This window comes from Cupressus sempervirens, chromosome 10 (assembly GCF_028749045.1).
Source record: "Cupressus sempervirens isolate cs-2001-9-10 chromosome 10, ASM2874904v1, whole genome shotgun sequence".
Lineage (NCBI taxonomy): Eukaryota > Viridiplantae > Streptophyta > Pinopsida > Cupressales > Cupressaceae > Cupressus > Cupressus sempervirens.
In genome coordinates this window covers 501,885,699-501,894,566 of record NC_143127.1, presented here as the reverse complement: position 1 = coordinate 501,894,566, position 8,868 = coordinate 501,885,699, and positions in this window count along the sequence as shown.

Genomic DNA, 8,868 nt, shown 5'->3' with positions numbered 1-8,868 from the left:
AGGAAAAGAACCAACCTCAGTGAAGAGTTCATATAAAATGAGTCAAGGTGCACACGACCATCTAATACGAGATAAAGGCTCTTATAATAGAAATACCTTTTATATGGATGCTTCATATCATTGGAACTAAACCATCAAATAGAAAGCAATGAAAAGATCATGCCCCCAATCCTCACTACTCTAGTAAAAAGAGACATCCTCAAGTTTCTCAAAGGGAAATGATAAAGTGAAACAAAAATAAACAAAAGCTCAACATATTTCAAGCAGTATGAATGTTTCCATTTCAATGTTAGTGTTATAGGATTGATGTCAAGTGTCGATGTTCATAACATATGTCAAAGAAATCTCTTCAGTAGGGTGATGATAGTAGACAAACATAGTTAGGACAATTGGTGATATACATCATAGAGAAATCTTGATTGATAAGAATCTCAGTAAGAAACTAAGTGACATTAGATAGACATAGTTAGAACAACTGGTGAGTGACACGAAAGAGATCTTATTTGAGAGGAATATCTATAGTAAAGTGAATGACAATAGATAGAAGTAATTAGGGAAAATGGTGATTGACACTAAAGAGATGGTCTTGAAGACCATAAGGTGTTGCTTTTGAGGCTATGAAAAGATTCAATCCATGCATGCATGAGTGAAAGAAACAAACTAAAGTAGGAAAGCAACTGTACAAGAGCTAGAAGATGTCTTGCAAGATGTAGCATTTGAAATAAGAGGCACCTGTTTATCAAGTTTTCACCTTCTTGGTAGAGATTCTTTTTTTGATATCATAACACACTTGTTTGTTAGGTTTTCATCAATGAAACTTTTTTCTATTTTTCTATTTTTTGTTCTTTTTCCTATTTTTTTCTATTCTTTGATTTTTCCACTTTTTTTTTAATATTACCAAGGCCCCTATTGCTAGGTTTTCACAAAGATAATGATTTTTTCAAGATTTTTAAGTATGTACAAAGAAATTGTGAAAGCATGTTAGCTATAGAACCACTTTAGATGGAGAGTGTTGATGGGCTGCTTGAGTACTTCTCCCTTGGTTGTTGAAAATTGATAAGCACTACATCCAAACACTGTAGTAATTATGTATGGACCAAACTAGTTGGGTTCAAACTTCCCTTTCTAGATCCATTGTTGTTGCTAATTCTAAGGGGTTTCCCTTAGAATGAGATCACCTAGTTGGAAGGCATGTGGCTTAACTTTCTTGTTGTAGCTTCTAGACATACGTTGTTGATAAGCTCAGAGATGTTTGCACACTACTTGTCACTGTTTATCTAATAATTCTAGCTCTCAAAACTAAGATATTATGTACTTATCATCAATAATGAGGTCTTTCATGGAGATTCTTAGAGTAGGAATCTTGACCTTAATTGGAAGCACAACATCTGTTCCATATACCAAAGTAAAGGGCATTGTTTAGGTTGGAGTTCTGATGCTTGTCCTATAAGCCCATAAAGCTAGATTAATTTGAAGGTGCCAGTCCCTTCTAGATTTTTTGACTGTGCGATGTAAGATCTTAAGAATAGCCTTGTTGGATGCTTCTACTTGGCCATTACCTTGGGGGTAATAAAGAGAAGATAAATGCTACTTGATTCTAAACTTTGAGCACAACTCTTTGAGATCCTTGTTTTTAAAATATCCCCCATTATTAGTAATGATGGAGGATGGTACATCATACCTGCACATGATGTAATTCATAATGAACGGAGCTATAGTTTTTCCATTTTCTATAGAGAGGGATTGCTTATACCCTTTTAGTAAAGCAGTCTATAGCGGTGATAATGAACTTGTGTCCATTTGAAGTAGACAGATGAATCTAACCCACTAGATCAAAGGCCATTGTTGAAATGGACACATCGTGATAGATGGAATTAGCTCCTTGGCTAGAGCATGAATTAGATTTCCATTGAGTTGGAATTTTTTGTAGGACTTGGCATACTTCTTTTCCCCTTGCTCCATATTTGGCCAATAGTAACCGGCTCTGATAAGTTTACAAGCTAGTGTTAATCCATTAGAGTGAGATCCACAAATGCTCTCGTGTACATTAATTAATGTGCATTTGGACTCATCAGGTTCTAGACACCTAAGGAGTGTTATATCAAGACCTCTCCTAAATAATTCATCAACAATAATGACATACCATAATGCACTATAAATAAGGTGACATTTTTCATTCTAGGTTAGATTATCTGGAATTGTTTGGTCATTCAGGTATGAGTAGACAAAATGGTAGCAGGTTGAGTTGTGTCCTACAATAGAACAAATCATCTAGGATTCAGGCAAATTATAAGCAGGGTAGAGTAACGTCTCCACTAGGAATTCATGTCAAAAATAATTCTTAGGCATTTGTTTCATGGAAGCAAGAGTTTCCATTACATCAAATTCCTCATAGTCTACCCGAGGAATTTGCTAAAAAGTGACATAAGCAAACTATTTCTTTAGATCATCAACCATTCATTTGTAAGGTATCAAATTCTCATCCTTTTTCTGATACACATCATTGACCTAGTTGATTATGAGCTATGAATTGCCAAAGATATTCAATTCATCTACTCTCCATTCAACTGTAATCTTCGTATCATTTATTAGGGCATCATATTCTGCAATATTGTTTGTACAAGAAAATAGAATCTTGTACACCTTAGCAATGAATACTTATGTGGTGTTATGAATAAGAGCCTAGCACTAGATCCTTGTTGTGTGAAAGAACCATCAAAGAACATCACCCAAGTTTGACGTGTTAGCATTAGAATTGATTTATCTAGGAATTCAAGATTTAGTGGTATAAGAATTTGCATAGGTGCTTCTACTAATTGATCAGCAATCACCTATCCTTTGATAGCATTTCTTTCAACATATGTAATATCAAACTCAGTTAGTATCATGACCCACTTAGCTAACCTTCTTGTTAGAGTTGCCTTGCTAAGTAAGTACTTGAGTGGATTGATTTTGGCAACTGGTCTCATAGTGTGAGTGCGCATGTAGTGTGTTAATTTTTGAGAAGAAAAAGCTACTGCCAAGTAGGCTTTTTCAATGATGCTATAGTTCATTTCATAAGAAATCAACATGTGACTAAGATAATAGATAGCTCATTCTTTATTATCATTTTCCTCCTTAGATAGAAATATACCAAGAGAAGATTTTGTTGTTGAGATATATAAAATGAGAGGCTTCCCAAAAATAAAAGGCATTAGGATCATTAGGTTAGCAAGATATTATTTTATATGCATTAAACTCTAATCATAATATTTATTCCATTCATATTTGACACCTTTATACAAAGTCTTAGTGAAAGGATGTGACCTATCTACCAGCTATGAAATGAACCTGTGAATAGATTGAAGTCTTCCTTGCAAGCCTTTCATTTTCCTAATATTACAAGGTGGGGGCATTTCCATGATTTCTTGAACTTTCTTTGGATCCACCTCTATTCCTTTTGTAGAGACAATATAGCCAAGTAACTTCCCTGAAGTTACACCAAATGCACATTTCTTGGGGTTTAGTCTAAGACTAAACTTCTCCATATGATCTAGGATGGGTCCCAAATCTTGCAGATAAGTGTTACATTGCACACTCTTGACCAAGGTGTCATTGACATAGTCCTCCATTATCTTATGCATCAAATCATGGAAGATTGTTGTAACTTATCTTTGATACATGGCACCAATATTTTTTAGACCAAATGACATCACATTCCAATAGAAGGTTCCCCATATGCAATTGAAAGTAGTTTTCTCTTGGTGTTTTGGTGCAATTTTAATTTGATTATAACTAGAAAAACCATTCATGAGTGAGTACATTTCATATCTTGCTATCATATCCACTATCATATCAATTTTGGGGAGTGGAAAATCATCCTTTGGACATGATAAGTTCAAATCTCAAAAATCTGTACAAATCAGATAGATTTGTCATGTTTGGAGACTGGAACAATGTTTGAAATCCATTTAGCATAGTTGACAACACGAATAAAACCATCTTTTAGAAGCTTTCCCAATTCAACTTTAACAAGTAATGCCACATGAGGATGCATCTTCCCAAGCTTTTGTTTTACTAGTTTTACTCCTAGTGCAATAGATAAATGATGCATTATGAGATCAGGATCTAAGCTTGGTATATCCAAGTAGGTCAATGAAAAATTTATCTTTTTCTCTTGGAAGAAGGCAATACATTCTTCTTTTTCCTCTACAAATAAAGACCATGAAATGTGTATCATATGAGGTTCTTTCTCTATTCCCGAGTTGATTGGTTGTGTTGGCTCTATCAATACTGATGATCTTTCCTAAAAATGACTAGGAAGTGCATCAAATATCTCATCCTTAATTGCCTTAGAGAGGTTTTTACCTTTGGATACATCTTTTATTTTTACTATTTTGGGTTTTGATACTACCACAATGTGGTTTTCACCATCAGACCTTCTATTTCTTTTCTTTTTTATTGTTTGACTGAGATATTTGAATTTAGCTTCACTGATATTTAACACTCTATTCATTGGTGGAGGGCATTACTGTTGACATTCTAGTTATGTTTGTTATTAGTAACATACACTTATTCATATTGTAAGTATATACTGAGCATATTGTACAGTTAATAGTGTTAACCAAGCATTTTAGTTGATACCGAGTTCTACATTTGCTACCGAGTCCTTTGGATAGATTTCAGTTTGGACTGAGTAGTTTTTGATAAGATAAACAGGTTTTAAGGGATCCTAAAACTCATAAGTTTTACAAAAAAAACAAGGTTGATAATAAGCAAAAGAAGCCTAGCCAAAATAGAGGTCCAACAGCTGAAAAAAGCCCAAAGGCCCAGCCCAAAACAAAGGCCCACAGAAAGGCCAGAAGAAAAACAAACTAAAATAGACTACAGAAAGCCTGTCCAAAAGCCAAAAGCCAGAAAGACAAAAATACAAAAGGCAAGAAAACTAGTCTTTAGTAATCTTCTCCATTTCCTACATAGTTTGAGCTACCTCGACTATCTTTTGTTGCTCCTTTGCCATTTGATCCTGGACCTTCTCCATGCCCTGATCCATACTGGTGAACATATTGATTGTGGCCTTGTCATCATCCAGCCTGGCCTTCTCCCTGTTTTGTCCTTCCTCCTCCACCAGGAAGCCCCTATCCTTAAGTTTACCAGCTAGGGATTGGATGTTGTCATTCATCGAACTCAGGAGAGAAATCATCTGACTTGCCAGGTTGTGGTTGTAGTTTTCAAGATTTCTAATTCTCCTTTCATTTAAGCTTTCTCTGTTATCCTGGTCCTCCTAGCTGTCAATACTAGTCTTTTTCTTAGTACTTTCCATCTGGGATACCTTTTCTCTAACTTCCTCCAGCTCATGGAAGAGCCATTTGATTGATCTGAAGTTGTCAATCATACTACTGCAGGCATTATTCAGAAGGTTCATTCTAGTCTCCCTTTCATTGTCTGAAATGGCCAGGATAGCTGGGTCTATGAGCTCATTGAGCCTAGGCTCCTCCAAGTTGTCCACCACGATCTGAGGGTTCATAACTTCCCTAAAAATCCCCATAGTAGCAATCCTCACATTGAAATTTTTCTAGGCCTTTCTTCTATTATTGACCTACACTTCTCCCTCATTCTCACCAGTGATGACATTCACTTTTTCCTCCGAAGGAGGCTGAGACTGGACAGGGGAGAGGGGAAGAGGAATAGCATCCATCCTTTAATTTCTAGTCTCCTCAACTCTCACTACCTCCCTCTTCTATTTTTTCCCAGGTTTCTCCTCTTCCAACTCCTCCTTCGACTCATTGTCAGAATCTTCCGTATCCATTTCCTCCTCCTCCTTACCATAACTCTCTTTTGCTTGAGCTTGGCTGTGATCCCTAGGGCTTTTCCTACTAGGAGTTGTAGCTATGGACTATTTCCTTCCTTGACCTTTATTCTTCTTTCCTGAGGTAACATTCTCCTCCTCTAAGCTAATGCTCTCAATGTCATCAAAGTTTGAAGAAGAGCTGGAGCTGCCTTTGTCAACATCCTCAACTTGAGGAGGGTTATTGCATATAGACTAAGCTTTGAAATGCTCATGAATGAGGAGCAATAAACCCTCATGCAAAGCAGGGTTAACAGTGGCTTTCTTCTTGAAACTAGAGATAGCCTTGTTCATAGAAGTGAGAAGGTAAAAGGGAATGGAAATTCTACTCTTATGGCAAAAATGATTTAAAATCACAAAATGGTGAGTTTTGACCCGATCAAACCTAGGGTCCAGAGTAACATAATCAATGAGGGCATATAAAACATACCTCCAAAACTTCTTTATAGTCTCCGTCACATAGAAAGACTCTTTCTTTTCCAGCTTGTTCATCTCTGCAAAATTTTTCACGAACTCCTTGACTGCATTGGACGAAAGTTTCTTGTCCCTGTAGAATTTGAAACCCTCCATAGGGATACCAATGACCTCTGCAACCACCTCCTCTGTGATTTGGAAAGAAACCCCATTCACCTTGACCTTGCCATTGTTCCATGAGTTCACCATGTTGTTGGTGACCTCAGGGTCAAAACCATGGAGTTTCTAGAAAAAATTCGCAACGTCACCCTTTTCCAATTTTTTTCAAACTTTGCCCATAGTCTTCCACTTCTCCACTTCACCCACCGGCTCCTTTCTGCTCCGTTCTCCAGTCATGACATCAATTTTTTCTTCAACTATTCTCATGGGCCCCAATCTCTGCAAATTTTTTCTAGCCAAGATTTTGGCTCTATTTCTGTTATTGGGTTCATGATCATTCGCCTCTCTGATACAATAGAAAGTGAAAATGATAATGATCCTCCAAATGTGTTGAAATGACATAAAAAATCCCTTTAGATTACGAAAACCAAGAAACTTATTATGGCTCATAGCAACATCCAATCTTTCTTTATTAAACATGATAACAGTTAGATTGACCCATGCTTCAGTGGATTTTCTCCAGCTCGATTAGTGACTTGGCCTCCATCAAAAAATCTTTTCCGAAATTCTAGGTCATCTCTTTATCTGCTCCCACCCCTTTGTTAGCAAACTAGTCAGCAACTGGGTTTGCCTCTCTAAATGCATGAGTGACGTGGACCTTCTCAAATTTTGTGAGGGCGGCACATGTCTCATCAATTATATTTGCAATCAACCACGAGGGGGGGAGATTCCATTAATGTTGTTAATTATGTTTTTGGAGTCCCCTTCAAGCCAAAGTTTGGAAACGCCAACTTCAAAAGCCAGCTTTACCACATTGCATGCAGCTTTGGCTTCGGCAAAATGGTTGGTCTAGGTACTGAGCGGGAGAGCAAAGGTCGCAATTCCCTCCCCAAAACTATTTCTTATAATTCCATCACTTCTAGAGGGGCCTAGGTTGCCCTTAGAAGCACCATCAAAGTTGGCTTTTGACCACCCTTCTGGGGGTAAAATCCATCTGGCATCCAATCTTTTGGGATTCCTATATTTTTCTTTAACCATCTTCCTATCCCCTATATCATCTTCCCCCTCCTTCATCACTTGAAGGTTTTCTTTTATGTTTTTCAAAATCTTCCTTCCCAGAATTATTACCAGCTCCTCTCTGTCCTTGAAGTTTGGACTGAGTAGTTACTACAAAGTTTATGTTAGAATTCTTTTAGAATAACTGAGAGGGGGTTGAATTAGTTATTCAAGGTCCAATAATGTCCAATTCAAAATTTCTAATAATATGGGGGTGAATCAGAAGTACTAGCCTTTTCACTTTCTTATCATGCATGCAATTAAACATTAAACAATCATGAAAAGTAAACATGCATCACCACATAACACAAAGGATTTTGATGATCTAGAAACCCTCTAGAAATAAGAAGGTAAAACTGGGGTGGGGATGATATCCATAAAATTACTGCACAATAGATTTCAACCACTTCTGATGGTTTGATTTGTTAAAAGGCCTGCCCTGTTAAAGGCTTTACACACCATCAGATGTGACCCTGTTAAAGGATTTCTACACCCTGTTAGGAGTGTGCCCTGTTAGAGGACTTAAGAACATTCAACTTAGAATGTCATCCTATTAAAGGATTTACATAGAGCTATTAGGCCCACCTAAGTCCATGGGATTTACAGTCACCCATGAGGCTTATCCACCTAGCTATTAAGCTAACCTAGAAATGTAGGATTTCAATGTCTAATACAATGGTAAGAAAGTATTAGAAATTTTTTGACCTAATAAAGATTGCAACTCTAAACTTGCAGATTTCAGATCACTCTTCAGTTCTTTTCGTTGCTTGGCTTTTCTTCCTTGCATTTCTGATAGCTTGTTCACCCTTCAAGATCTATCACCTTGAGTTCTTCCACCCATTGTGCCAATGCACTCTATGGTCACTTGATCAATTCAGAGTCTTAATCCTTTGTACTTACTCCTCCCTGTGTCCTCCTTTTGATACTTCACACTAGTCTTCTCTTGGCTTCTTTGCACGACCACACTTATGACCAACTCACTCCTCACTATCAATCTTTGACTTGTAACTCCTTATAAAGAAGTTTTGTTCTTCATTTCTTGCTCAAATCTTCTTGCTCATCAATTTGATTTGATATGGGAAAATGATATTATTTTCCCTCCAAATTGCTTCTTCCAAAAACTTCATGATAAGTCCATCAACATTCACCTTGAATTGGTTTGCATGGTTTACATGAAATTCTGTGACATCTACTCATCATCCTTATCATCCAACTAATTCACAAAATTCAATGTAACAAATTTATCATTATTGATCTGGAAAATCTTTTGACTTAAAAAATAATGTAGCAACTCGACATTATTGGTTTACTGATGCTTGGCATTAACTAGGTCTGGATTGCTCAACATCCTCTGTAGTTTCTGCTTTGCTCGACACTTGAAGCTTTCCTGTATTGCTTGGCTTCTACTATTT